Source organism: Papaver somniferum, chromosome 7 (genome assembly GCF_003573695.1).
Source record: "Papaver somniferum cultivar HN1 chromosome 7, ASM357369v1, whole genome shotgun sequence".
Taxonomy (NCBI): domain Eukaryota; kingdom Viridiplantae; phylum Streptophyta; class Magnoliopsida; order Ranunculales; family Papaveraceae; genus Papaver; species Papaver somniferum.
Genome location: NC_039364.1, coordinates 166,476,937 through 166,484,536, shown reverse-complemented (window position 1 = coordinate 166,484,536; position 7,600 = coordinate 166,476,937). Strand labels below are relative to the sequence as shown.

The window sequence follows — 7,600 nt, the reverse complement described above, 5'->3', positions numbered from 1 at the left end:
CAGGCAATATAAACTTTCAACAAGTCTTGTTGAATCAACCTATGCAACGACTTCTCACCTGGATGTGCAAGTCCCATGTGCCATAGCTTCGTCTTCTCGGTAGCTGCACTCTCGATGTGTTCAGAAATAGACACATCCCCTGTTGTTGTACTCCCAATCAAGTAATACAAGTTATGGTGACGTGTGCCCTTCATGATTACCAATAATCCAGAGATTACCTTTAGAACACCATTTTCAGCGACTATCTTATAGACCTTAGCTTCTAAAGTTTCGAGTGAAATCAGATTCTTCATTACGGCAGGTACAAATCTTACCTCCTTCAGCTCTCTAACCATACCATCATGAATCTTGATACGAACACTACCAATTCCAATCACCCTGCAGGTATGATTGTTTCCCATACGTACTTCTCCATCAAGCTCTTCAAAACTTGAAAACCAGTCCCGATATGGACATATATAATACGTTGCTCCAGTATCTAATACCCATGTACTATCTGTAATAGTACAAGCTGATGGTGTCACAATCAGCGAGAAATCAGAAGCATCATCTGATTCTTCATTACCTTTAGCAATGTTCGCCTCGGTCTTACTATTATCTCATTCTCTTGCCTTAGGGTACAATCCTTAACCCAATGACCTAAATCATGGCACCAAGCACACTCATCTTTACGCAGACGTGTTCTACTCTTATAACACCCTTTACCTTTACCATAACTACCAGTCTTCTTTCTCCTGTCTGTTGAACGACCTCTTGCAAGAAGCACATCATTATTAGCTTCACTTGCAAGGTCTTCACGGTCCATCTTCCTGAACTCCTCACTACGCAATGCTGTAGTGATCTCATCGTATGCCATCTTATCCTTGCCGTGTATTAATGTTTTAATCACGGGTTCATACTTTTCAGGAAGAGAATTTATCAGACACAAAGCTTATTCCTCGTCGTTGATCTTCTCATCGTTGTTAACCAACTCAGCAAGAAGTTTATTATATGAATCTAGGTGTTCAGTTAGGGTTGCACCTTTCTTCATGTTATAGCGATACAAATTCCTTTTAAGATGTATCCTATTTTCCATGTTCTTCAAAAGGTATTCTTTCTCTAGTTTTTCCCAGATATCCTTAGCTGAAGTCTCGTGCTGATAATTAACTCTTACTGCAGTTGCTAAACACCCTCGTATCGAAGCAAGACATAATATATTCATCTTGTTCCACTACTTATCAGACATCTCAACTGGCTGATCTTCTAGAGCTTATTCTAGGTCAAGATGAACAAGAGCATCCATTAAGTCCATTCTCCATAAACCAAAGTTAATGGTTCTTGTAAAATTTTCTTTTCTTTCTTTATCTTTACTTGTGGACTCCGAATGTTCTCCTAAAGGATCTTTCGGATCAACTGGTTTATCCCCTTCAACCATTGTTCTTAAACAACCAAATATAGATAAAAACAGGACCTTTGAGATTAGTATTACCTTAATCAATCTTCAGAAAAATACCTTCACTTCAACTTCAATCTGAGTACCCGTATCCAAGAGCATCTCCTTGCTCTGATACCAATTGTTGCGCCAAAGCCTGCAGAAGCGTTAGGTTTGCATTACTACGAGGTATCTCAATATCGCCAGGAACACAATCACACACACAAGAAGAACAAGTATTTAACGAGGTTGAATCCTCGGGAGGGAATAAGCAATTTTATATATCACCGTATAGGTTGGAATATACAAAGCCTAAGCAGAGAAGAAGAAAACGTTTTACTTAGTTCTGGTGTATTTTATCTAATTCTCTATATGGCTATTTATACATATCAATAGGGTCGGACACATTCCTTAATAAGGATTACTTTCCTATAAGTATGGGGTTTCCTAACTTAACTCTAAGAGACAAACCTTTTAAGTTGTTATACTTAGGACACTAGTAATTGGTTTCCCAAACCAACTAGATTTCCTAATCTAGTCCTTAACCATCCTACCAACAAGTTCCTCTACTGAGTTTTACAACCATATCTCCTCCAGAACGAAGCAAAATCATCTACAAACCTCAATGTTGTCATCATCATCTTCCCCATTTCCTGTTGTTGGTTCAGGCGATTCTTCAAACACCTATAACAGCGGCAACCACTGTTCCTCTTTGTAACACCACTAAAAATCTCTACTCGGATCCGAAACTGAACTCAACCAATTTTAGTGGAAAGCTAGAACTTTATAGAGTGCGCGTGCAATCCTAATGCAGGGTGTGTATAACTATTACGGTACTGCAAGTGACGCACAATGATTACGCGTTACAGAGTTGCAGGACAAGTCAGAGTTCCACCGTAATGGTGCAATGCGAAGCCATAATAGCGCAACGCAAGCCATATAATAGCGGTATTCTGTATAGACCGTCAAGTGCTAAGAATAGCATAACCCCGCAGGGCCAATGAAGTGCAAGAGTAGTACTACATTGTAAAGACATTTGGCTAAGTAATGAAGCTTATTGGCCGACACAATGAAGCTTCATTGAAGGTTTGGCAAGACATGGCCAAAGTTGACGGATGCAACATGCGATGTTGGCATCGATGCATATCCATGGAATTGAGGTGACCCAAGCTCAAGGATGATGCAAGAGTGAAGTATAGATCAAGAGTTGGTCTACGGCATTAGTTCAAGGCTGTCCAAAGCTTGAACAATGCAAACAAGTTGGTAATGCAAGAGTTGCATTGTTGTTGTCAAGCTAATTGGCGAAGTGAAGCATATATGACACATGAGTAACTAGAGTGAGCTTAAGGAGCTGGCCTCGATGTTTGAAGCATAAGGATTTTCCATGCATGAGTTTGGAATGATAAACATGCAGCGCCAAGAGAGCTGAACGTTGGTGCAAGACAGAATCCAGTATGGCACAACAAGTGTACAATACGGCTCAAGTGACGGTTATAAGTTGGTTATTGGCTTCACAAGCGTGCCAAAGGTGCGAGACAAGTTGGAAGGGTTATGAAATGAGTTAATAACCTTAGTAGAGTGTCCCTAACCGTTCAAAACAAGTGTGGCATCAGTTGGTGTGACAACACAAAAGGTGGCAGTTGGAAGTGGCGGTTATGGAAACTACTTGGCTGTCCAAGGCTTGTGCAGCGGTTGCACAGAAGTTTTGACCTGATCCTAGTTAGTATAAATAACTTAGGAATCAATAATGTTGGTGTTGTTCGTTTGAGAGAAGAACCACTAATGTAGAGAGAGTTTTAGGCATTCACCAAGAGGGTGAATGGCCTGTTTTGGTCCATGTGATGGACGAGTTTTGTAATCTTCCCTTAGTGCAATAAAATGGGTTTGTTGCAGTAATCTTTGTGTTCATTATGTTGTTGATGTTGTGTGAGAATTGGTTAAGTACATGGCAGAACCTCTTATGCTTACGGGGGCATGAAGTGTTAGAGAGAAAGAAGAAAAGACTTCCGTTGTGCAAAGCCTTTGGAGTGAAGGCACATGCGTACTTTGATGCAAGTATGCAAGGCTGAATGATTTTGGGTGAAGTTGATTCACTGAACCATAATCATTGTCGATCATGTTCCATGAAAATTTTAGGTGATTAAATGAGCGTGTGACAATAGCCGTGGTGAGTGCTTTAATCCGATGTGAGGGTTTTTTAAATAAATAGAATATCCCTTAGTAATATTAGGGTGCTTGGTTAGTCTGATCTAAGGAAAAGTATAGAAACTTTGAGCATGTTTGCCACGAGTCTTACATGCGAATGGCTAAAGGCGTTTGGTTCTTTTTCATTCTGAACCAAATTTAACTAGGAGACGAATTCTCTTCCTTGTTGTTTCCGGCATTTCTTCCCTTCCCATCCAATTTCTGCTACTGACTATCAAAACATTCGCAAGAAAAGAAAAATAATTTCAGACTCCCCTTGGATTTTGCTGATCCGTTTTTGGAATGCTAGCTGCGATTAAGGTAGGGGGTTTTCTCTCAACATTTCATTTGATGTTTTCTTTATTTTAAATTACCGAACTTGATTAATGCTTCCATGTTTACAATGATTCATACGGATTAACAAATGGGTATTTGAGATTCTTGTAAATTTCTAACTTTAGTTCATGAATTTCTTTCCAATTGTCTCTGTAGGTTTTGGGTGATTTTTGCACAATTAGTTCTTTTTGGTTTAAACCCTATGTTTTCTGGTATTAAACCCTTGCATGCTAACTGTGAATAATTTCGAAATGTCACAAATTATTTTACTAAGATTCAAAAGTGTACACAACCATCAAGTTTTGATTTCCATCAATAACCAAGTCCTATTGAATTTCCAAAGTAGCCTGCCAACTGTTTGTTGAAATGACAAAATGAGCTTATGAATTTAAAACCTCATTGATAGCCAAAAGAAAGATTGTATTTGTTACTTAAATGTTTCTCATTTTACTCTTTTCACTACCCTGAAGTATAGATGTTACATGCTAATAATTTGCATTGCATTACGTTTACATCACCAGCATGATTCTCCAAAAGCCTTTGAACAATACACTTTGAAAAGGCATACTGCCATTATTATGCAACTCATTTTTTTTAAAGATTTTATTTTGCTTTTAATCAAACACTTGATTTTACCAGTTTTTAGAAATGTTTTGTCTTACAAAAATGAGTTCGAACTGGATGCGTTGTTTTTCTATCCACTCTGTTTACTTAACATTTTGGCTATCATTAATCATTGCACTCTGACCACATGAAGGTAGTAATTTAATTTTGTTGGCATCTCATGGGTCTTGCTTTTGATATGATTGCTTTGAAACAGAATATTGTCTACAAACAATCTTAAACCTGCCTTGTACCTTAGTCAACTCTTCTGTTGATTTCTGCCTTCATTATTTACCATTTCCACATGCTATGGTTTAAGCTATGGTTGACCTTCTACTGCATTAAATTAAATAGGATTGGTTTGTGTAGTCATGTCCTTTGGTATCTGATCCTACTTCATGATACAGTTCTTTTTTGTAATTTGATGGCTTGGGTTAACTGAATTTGATTTTGGAGCATTCTCTCACCTTGGAGTTTACTGCGTTTGCCGCAATCGTTTATTGAGCATGTTTTGGAAGAATTTTGGAAGGCTACAGGTGAGTTTGTTAGGCCCACAGGGGCATCCCACAAATGTGGCTACCCGCGGAAGACCGTCCGGGACGGTAGCTGATATCCTGACTATCCTAACATTAGAGACTGGTCCTCACAAGTAGCATACGCGAATTTCTTCACCGTCGGTTGACAAGTACTTCATTTCTACTATTTTGAATGAAAATGGATTTGTCACGCTTTATGTAATTTCTGAATTTGGACATGCTCATTTCTTTAGCTTGAATTACATGTTGATCATTTTACGTCGGCGCATTATTTCGTAACCCCTACTGGGCTGTGGCTCACCCCATTTGTTTTGTTTTCCACAGAGTACGAGGCGAGCTTAATGCAGTAAGCTTGGGAAGAGCTTACGGCTGGGAGCTTGAGCAAAAAGTTGGTATTTTTGCTTGTCTCTAATGTGTATATCACGGGATTATCTGGGTGGTTTTAATTTTTATTGCTTGACCCATCATTTTGTTTTATTTTGCTGTATATATAGATACTATGGTTTTGCATAAAGTCTAATTTCCGGTACACCCGGAACTGCTTGTACATAATTTCATTTTTGTTGTTTAGTTTTAATGTATTGCCGAGATATACTACTACTATCTTTAGATTTCTATCTTCTGTGTTCCCATGATTATGTTCTTTAGCCTAGTCCAAGTTTTCAGCTGCTGCAAGGCTAGTGTGGATGTGACTGTCAACTGTGCCATTTTACTGTATTGTATACTAAACCGTGTTCATGAACTTTATTTAAGTGTTTTGTTCTACGGAATTAGTTTGTTTTCTATCTGGAGTATACTACCTCCTATCTTAGATTTGTATTTAATTGATACTCACCTTGTGGATTTGATTTAGTAAGCTATGCTAAAAGTAGTATACGTCCAGATAGTGTTTTATCATTGTTTTCATTTAAGTTTTGGGCTTAACTGATTTAGTTCAAATTTCAAAACAAGTGTATGAGCTACTGAGCACGAGACTCGCAATTGCTAACTTTAATTAAATTTTCTTAGCGACCTTGCTCTTCTTAATTTCTGAAATGGATGTATATTTCTGAAATGAGTAAAGAAATGCAAAAATTTACTCATGTATCTGTATAACTGTTTCTTGATTATACTCCCTCTGTTACTTTTTAATATGTCAGTTTCTTTTTTTGAGAAAATTAAGGAAATTAAGAGAACTAATTATTGAAAGTGGTTCTCTAGACACTTGTCAATAAAAAAAGTGAAGTAAAATGGTCCCAGGACACTTGTCAGCCAAAGAAATAAGTGAAATGATACACATAACACTTGTCACCAAAAGAAGTTGAAAGAAAAATGGTCCCAGAATAACATTTGATTTTTCCAATTAGAAAACTGGTCAATTTTTTAAAATATTTATTTATAAAAAATGACCTATTAAAAAATAACGGAGGTAGTAGTTCTTTCCTCTTATTTGGTCATGAGCATTCATCATTGCTTGAATTTTAAAATGAACACACATTTTTATTGATTTTTTTTGTTTTCGATTGACGTACCAGAGGTTTGGCTCTGCTAATCCGGTTGAGAATCAACCCGTTAGACGGTAAATTTTCCTGGTCCGTGACACTCTTCCTCCTCCCTGTTAATGAGACAAACCCAATGTTCCCAAACTAAACAAGACCTTAAACATTCATCACACACCATTGTCAATCACATAAAACCACGTCATCATTACCACTTAGCTATATGGGTAGAGAAAAAGAAGAACAAACAAAGCTTTCTTTCTCAGCTATCTTGAATTCGAATACAACCCAAATTCCTTCTTCATCTCGAACTTCTGATTCTTCAAGAATACCACCAGAACACATTATTCAGCAGACTCAGGTCTCGTCTTCTTGGCTGATTTTTTACACAACTTCACCCACATCAACCACGTCGCAACAGCTCCATTTCCTTGGTTCTCCGTATGAAATAAGGACCTTTACCCTTGGTGAACACCATCGTAAACATGGCTAGGTCGACTGCAACTGGTCTGCAGACTTGGTCGACGGTGCTGGAAACAACGGCATACTTGAGTCTTGTCTCTGCTTGTGAACTGAATCTGGTTTCAAAAGAGACCTAACTTCATCTCTTTGTATTGCCCTTTCTAGCACACACATGCGAACAACACAAGATCTTGTAAACAGGCCCCTTTGCTGGACTGTGGCACTTGTTGGGCCCTTGAGCTTTCCATTCAGAATTTCCACAAGAATGATTTTTTAGGGACCATGGTTTTTTTTGAGGGGACCATGATTTTATTAGGTCACCTTCCCTATAGTGATAAGGGGTGTCCTAAAACGTTGAAATGACTAACCTACCCTTAACCTAATTTAATTTAAAACCAACCTAATAACCACCTATATATATATATAACCACCACCTCCTCCCACCACCGCCGATTACCACCACCACCACCTCCGATTATCACCACCACCGCCCATCACCGCCGATTACCACCACCACCACCTCCGATTATCACCACCACCAACCACCTCCTCCCACCACCGCCTATTTAAGGCAATCACAATTAAGTTCT

The 7,600-nt window shown here is 38.3% G+C and overlaps 1 long non-coding RNA gene across 1 annotated transcript; it reads left to right on the top strand.

Annotated features, from left to right (window-relative positions):
* Nucleotides 1-3,716: 3,716 nt before the first annotated feature.
* Nucleotides 3,717-5,812, top strand: LOC113293147. Its single transcript, XR_003332072.1, has 2 exons — nucleotides 3,717-3,916; nucleotides 5,395-5,812. It is a non-coding gene; the product is annotated as an uncharacterized LOC113293147 (long non-coding RNA).
* The last annotated feature ends 1,788 nt before the right edge of the window (nucleotides 5,813-7,600 follow it).